At 39.0% G+C, this 7,297-nt stretch overlaps 1 pseudogene; it reads right to left on the reverse strand.

Annotated features, from left to right (window-relative positions):
• Positions 1–237: 237 nt before the first annotated feature.
• Positions 238–4,169, reverse strand: LOC149747978 (glyceraldehyde-3-phosphate dehydrogenase pseudogene; annotated as a pseudogene).
• Positions 4,170–7,297: the final 3,128 nt, after the last annotated feature.

A 7,297-nucleotide genomic window follows, 5' to 3' on the forward strand; every position in this document is an offset into this window, starting at 1 on the left:
TACTGATAAGAGATCAGATCTATCAATCTATCCAGCTATATAATATATATCTTTTGTTTATCAAACTTTACATTAATGTATTAAAGATTAGTACTTTTCACATTAGCTCATTCCACCATGTTTATTATAAATAATGCTAAAGTTAGAAAGTCTGCTGTTTTGTGTAACTGAGTTAATATCTCCAAACTCCACTCTTATTTGTGACATCATATCTCACATTATTGTTAAAAGGGACTATAGACTATACAAGAAATCACTATGTAAATTTGAAAGAAAATAAAATTTTAATTATTGGTATGCTATGAGTTATGACCATCGATTATTAGTTTAGGATTATTTTGATTTATTATTCTCAATGAATGGGCACTGTCACAATAACAAACTTCTCGAAACCTAGGACAGTATCAAGGGTTCAAAACATGTTTGTTACTAATGTGGATGTCTTTGCATAACTACTATCCTCATCAAATCAATGTATTTCTGAAAAGTTATATACAGATTGAAATTTTTAAAATTGAAGGCTTCTTTAATTAAGCTAGGGTATTTGTTATATAAAGAAACTCTGTTTTATTGTTGTAGTTGTTTTCTTTTCACAGAGTGAAATCATTACGTAATTTGAAAAGTTATCCCATGTTGTTTGTGCTGTAAATTTATGTTGTTTTTAATGTTTATTCTTAAGACTACATCAACAACAGTCTAAACATTTCACCTTTATTTTATTGTATAAGCTTCACATGTTGGCGTTTAGAAATCCTCCTGTGATAGAAACAACTGATAGATTATTGGTGTCCTTGCTGGAAAAGTGAAATTAGTTTATCAACGATGAAATAAATACACGTATCCTACTAAAGTAGGGAAATTTATGGAAAATATTTTATTATTTGACTGATTTACAAAAATTACAGATTTTATTGGAAGTCTCATGAATGTGCCTTGTGAAACATAATGAAATACTTTTACTTCTCTTGAGAATAATCTTATATAATACATTTGTGCTCCTCTGAATTTGAGGGGAACAGCCCAAAGCTGTGTGCTATCAAAATGCAAATGTAACACCATATTGCCAGGAACCTACTCTCCCCAGCAGGAAATATAGAACACAATAATTTAATTCATGCTGGAAAATGATGTTTTCCATTAGCACAGATTTACTTTCAAAAACAAAATTAAGTGTTGACTTGGAAGTAATCAGTCCTCTTCTTTTAGAAGTTTCAATTTTTCTTATATAGGGGGCAAGTTCTTCCAAAATGTATATAAGAAATGGGTATATTTCTGTTAACTATATCAATTTTCGCCAGATATAGTTTGATGTAAATTACCTTGAAAGATCAGAGTGGGCATGACTGTGGACAACAAAACGTGGAATATATAAACACTTTTGAGAACCAATGACTCTTAAAGAGCTGGTATGCCTCTCACTCGTCTTGGGCCTGGACTAATGTTGATGTCCTTGCAGAAAGTGATATATTAAAGCAGATTTCTGGCTACCATGGGAATTGAAATGGCCCATAATTAATTAATAAACAAATAAATAAATAAATATATTTGTATTTCTCTATAGTTTTCTTCTGAAAATAGAATTTAAATGCACTGCTTCAAAATTCATGCTCTCATACATACTTTCGTACATACTTTCTCACAAGCTGCTATATCTAAGTGGAATATTCTCCCTCCTCCCACACCCTTTGTTTTTGACATCTAACAAAACTATATTGTTCTTTATTTTAAGCCTGAGCATCTTTTGGGAAGCTCTCTCTAACACTAGGAATAAATGATTCTACACACTAAGCTATTAGTGTTCCCATTTTCACAATGTGTTTTCAGATTTGTTCTTATACATTAATAAATCTCTCAAAGCAGAGATGTAATTATACTTTCTAAATAAGGCAATAAACTTGCGGTCATACTTAAAACTGTCATAAATAACTAAAGCTAAATTTTATTCTTCAAAATAAATGAATAATGTAAATTTGTGTGGCTGTGCCCTTGATTTAGTATAGCAAGGAATTTTTAATCACTCATTTGCTAATCAAAGATGTATTATAATCTTTGACAGAGTATCCCTGCATTCAATATTTTAATGACAGAATATATTTTAATGAAATATTGTTTAACATGGCTTTGCAATCAACAGATAGCTATTAAATATTTACTGGGAGCATGTCAAGCACAAGACCTATTACTCAAGCTTTGCTAAGCTACCTGTTTTCTAGACTGAATTAGTTATAGATTCTTGGGCAAATGTTCTTGCACAGAGTTGGGCAAATGACTTCACAACATTTCCTAGAACACAATCTATTCCCATCTCTTCAAGCAGTCCCTGATGACTTTATTTATTTATTTTTGACTGGGTACTGTGCACTTTATTGATGGCAAGTGATAAGGTAGAGTTTCTTAAGTCCTTCCTCTTCTTCAGGGGTCTGGGATGGAAACTGTGTCAAGAACTGGAGATCCTCCAGTTGGGTCAAAGATTGAGTTGGGGCAAGGACTCCCCAGCGGTAAGCACCTCTTTATTCCTCTCCTGTTCTCACTGGGGCTGGTGTTCCAGGGGACTCACTCCTTAGAGGTCATGTGGACCATAAGGTCCACCACTTTATTGCTGTAGCCAAATACATTGTCATAAAATGAGCTTGACAAAGTGGTCATGGAAGGCAATACCAGTCCCAGCAACAAAGGTGGGAGAGTGGGTGTCACCTTTAAAGTCGCAGGAAACAACCTAGTCCTCAGTGTAGCCCAGGGTATCCTTTAGGGGTTCCTCCAATGCCTGCTTCAGCGCCTTCTTGATGTCATCATATTTAGAAGCTTTCTGCACACTGCAGAGCAGATCCAGCACTGAAACATTAGGGGAAGGGACACAGAAGGCCATGCCAGTGAGCTTCCCAGTCAGCTCAGGAAGACCTTTCCCACAGCCTCAGCAGCACCAATAGAAGCAAGGATGATGTTCTGGGCTTCCCCACAGTCATGACGCCACAGTTTCTCAGGGGTACCATCTACATTCTTCTGGAAAGCAGTGATGGCAAGGACTGTGATCATGCATCCCTCCACAATGCCAAATTTGTCATAAATGACTTTGACCAAGAAGGCCAAGGAGTTTGTGATGCAGGAGGCATTGTTGACAATCTTGAGAGAGCTGTCATACTTCCCGTGGTTCATGCCCATCACAAACATGGGGGCATTAGCAGAAGAAGCAGAGGTGATGACTCCTAGGTTCAACGTGAGCCCTAGTTTTCTCCAAGCTAGTGAAAACACCAGTGGACTCTACAACATAATCAGCACCAGAATCACTTCATTTGATGTTGGCAGAATCTTGTTCTTGGAAGATGGAGGTTATATTTCCATTGAAGACATGCTTCCAGTTCTCAGCCTTGACTCTACCACTGAAATTGCCATGGGTGGAATCATACTAGAACATGTAGAATATGTAATTGAGGTAATGAAGGGGCCACGGATGGCAAGCAATATTCACTTTGCCAGAGTTAAAAGTGCCCTGGTGACCAGGTGCCCTATTGGTCAAATCCATTTACTCCAACGTTCATCATTGTGTCTCAGGGTCATGGCTTGACATGCAGAAAGATGTGGCTGCCTGTTGAAAAAAGCAGCACATAGAGCCTCAATCACTTTACTTTTCTCCTTCTCAAACAAACTTAAGTTATATCCTATGATAAATCCCAGTTATCTTTTATTTATTCATTCATCCATTCACAGAACATGTTACCTGCTATCTAGTACTTACATGATAAATTTTCACTGATAAATAATTTTAGCAACACGGTAAGTGCACTATATTACATAGCTTTACAGCAATAACAACCTCAAACATTTATCTTTCATTCATATTACCTGTAGGTAGTTGTGGTTTGGCTACTGTGACTCTCATTATTCTCATTATTCCCAGTAGTTACATTCTACAAAGTCACCATGAATGCTGAGTTAGCACTTACTGAACTATTGTTTCAAGGGGACCTGCAAGCCTCTGGTCACAGCATTTTTGACAACCAAAATGCCATTTGAATTATGTATGTTTGCCAAAATCCTTGTAAAATAAGTCAGCATCACCATCATTGGAAATCTGCTCTTCCACATAGCCTTCTCCTATGTAAGAGTTAGCAGGTATTTTTTTTAAGTTTTTGCACATCCTCCTGACCTGCAGAAACTTTGTCATCTGCAAGATTATTTTTCATGCTGTATCTCCTTTTGAAAAGTATGAGCCATAATATCTATTTTTAGAGGCAACAGCCCTTTCCCTCTGAATAAAAAATACCCAGAGATTCAGTGACTTCGAGAAACTTGTTCTCTAAAACAGAACTGTAATTGAGAGGTTTAATGAATTGATGAATTATTGGTGCCCTTAAACTATCTCTCAGTAGATTCACTGTCCTAAGGTAGCATAGTTATAGAGGTCTTGCTGGGACGGAGGGAAGAATAGATGAGTTTATGTTATCTCAGGCTATAAATAGTAGTTGGGACTTCCCCGGCAGTCCAGTGGTTAAGACTCCACATTTCCACTGCAGGTGTGAAGGTTCGACCCCTGGTCAGAGAACTAAGATCCCACATGCCAGGCATTGTGGCCAAAAATCTTTTTAAAAAGAAGCTAATTTTAGTTGAAATGATACCATTGGTATTCATGGGATATTTAGGTTTTCAGTGCTGCCCTGGTAATCTTTTTATTGTTGATATCAGTGTTATAAACTTTTTTTGATATCTTAATACAAGCCAATAGTAAGTTGAAAGCCATTAGGTTTATTACTGATTGCTTATACCAGAGATTGTCAAATTATTGTCAACTGAAATAAAAGCACACAACATGAGAGCTGTGAGTTTCAGTTTTATGTGAGGACTTCCTTAGGACTATAGCCCAGGAGACAGCCTCTCGGATAGCTCTGAGGAATCTCTCTGAAGGGATGAAAGGGGAGGTAAGCATATATGTGACTTTGGAGAAGAGGTATGTGCAATAAAGCACACATTTTTGTAGAAGGTTACTGCTGTCACAAGGCACAGATATCTTAGTTAATGATTTTAAGATGCAAGAAATTGGTTTATAAAATTTTCTCCTGAAAGCATGTAACTATCTGAAGGCCTGTTCTACAAGTTTTCCCAGAGCACAGAGTGCCTTATTCCTGACCTCCACTCTGAACTCCTTCAGGGTGTATTGAAGGTCAGCAACTGTGCTGGCTAGTGACTTAATTCTTGCAGAACCAGATGGCAAGTGACATTCTTTGTTAGTTGTGCCCCCTCATGGTCAAAAACTCAACAATGGTTTGAAAGATATTACATGACCATTTGTCCCATTGTACTAGGAATGCTCATTCTTAGGCCAGGATTTTGTTGATAGGCTACTCAATGTGCTATTACCAGAGTAGGCCCTATTAATTGATAGCAGAAGTTCCTGGACCACCTGTCTTACTAGTCTGTTATGGTCGAGGAGAAGATTCCCTCTGGTTGCTTCTTCCCATATCTAGACTTACACTGTTACAATCATTGATCTCATTTGGAACTATATATTTGGTCAATCATTTCAAGCCACCTAGTTACAATTATTTTTATTGGCAGCCCAGTCACATGTTTGGCACCTCAAGAAACAACAATCTTGTAAAATAGGCAGAATATAAGTACTATAGCTAGCATTAATAATAGTATTATAAGTAAATATTTAAGCCAAGAATTTCCATTAGGTATGGCCGAGTATACCTCAAACTCATCTGGCCCTGTCTGTCACTATCTTAAAAGTAATTATATACATATTTCCATTAGGTATGGCCGAGTATACCTCAAGCTCATCTGGCCCTGTCTTATCGCTATCTTAAAGGTAATTATATATTGGTATTGTTCATAAGGCACCCAGCACAATTTCTTAGTGTTATTACGTTGAACTTCTTAATGTTATTAGGTTGATTATCCTTAGTATGATTTAATTGTTCCCAACATAAGGGCCTTTAAACTTAAATGACCTGGTATTAGCCATATGAATCCAGCCCCAAGTTGAGGGAGGTTATATTCTTTAACCAAAATTTAGCTCATTGTTCTGATTGAGCTTGAGTAACTTTAAAAGAAAATTCATATTTATGGCATGGTCAGAGCAAGTATGATTCATTGGCTAAGTGAGGGTGTCTCATCTCGTAATATCAGTAGTGGCCTAAACAGAACTGTAACTTCTTTAGTCTAGGATAAATTTCCTAAGACTATCCAGTTAGAGTCTTAAGGAGGAGAAATCCATAAAGGTAGAGAGGTAATGACCATAAACCCAACTACTGAATTAATTTTTAAACTCTGCATAGAATTTGTGCCCATGATAGAAAAACATTGATTTTCTTGCAAAAGTCCAAGATATTAAAAAAAAACATTAATAATCATACAGTTCAGTTCCGGCATCTTGGCAGGTCTGTTTACTTCTGTTGTTTTCTTCTTCTTGTCCTGGTGTGAGTGTAGTTTCTCCTCTGAGCATTGTTTTAAGGGGAGTTTGAGGTCAGCAGTCTTCTCTATAGACCAGTCCAGTGCAGCACCCTATCTAAGTGGTAAATATGAATCTAAAAGTCAATTTCCTTCAGTTTTTCTGTGCATGAGCTGGTTAAGAGTACCTGATGGGGGGGACCTTGAAGATGGCAGAAGAGTAAGACGCGGAGATCGCCTTCCTCCCCACGGATACACCAGAAATACATCTACACGTGGAACAACTCCTACAGAACACCTACTGAAGGCTGGCAGAAGACCTCAGACCTCCCAAAAGGCAAGAAACTCCCCACGTACCTGGGTAGGGCAAAAGAAAAAACAGAGACAAAAGAATAAGGACGGAACCTGCACCAGTGGGAGGGAGCTGTGAAGGAGGAAAAGTTTCCACACACTAGGAAGCCCCTCCGCGGGCGGAGACTGCGGGAGGCGGACGGGGGAGCTTCGGGACCGCGGAGTAGTGCACAGCGACGGGTGCGGAGGGCAAAGCGGAGAGATTCCCGCACAGAGGATCGGTGCCGACCGGCACTCACCAGCCCGAGAGGCTTGTCTGCTCACCCGCCGGGGCGGGTGGGGCTGCGAGCTGAGGCTCGGGTTTCGGTTTTGGACGGAGCGCAGGGAGAGGACTGGGGTTGGCGGCTTGAACATAGCCTGAAGGGGTTAGGGCACCACGACTAGCCGGGAGGTTAGTTCGGGGAAAAGCCTGCACCTGCCGAAGAGGCAAGAGGCTTTTTCTTCCCTCTTTGTTTCCTGGTGCGCGAGGAGAGGGGTTTAAGAGCGCTGCTTAAAGGAACTCCAGAGACGGGCGCGAGCCGCGGCTAAAAGCACGAACCCCAGAGACGGGCGTGAGCCG

The sequence above is a fragment of the Delphinapterus leucas genome, chromosome 11 (genome assembly GCF_059928025.1).
Source record: "Delphinapterus leucas isolate spDelLeu-1000000601 "Yukka" chromosome 11, BTC_Dleu_Yukka2, whole genome shotgun sequence".
In the NCBI taxonomy this organism is placed as follows: domain Eukaryota; kingdom Metazoa; phylum Chordata; class Mammalia; order Artiodactyla; family Monodontidae; genus Delphinapterus; species Delphinapterus leucas.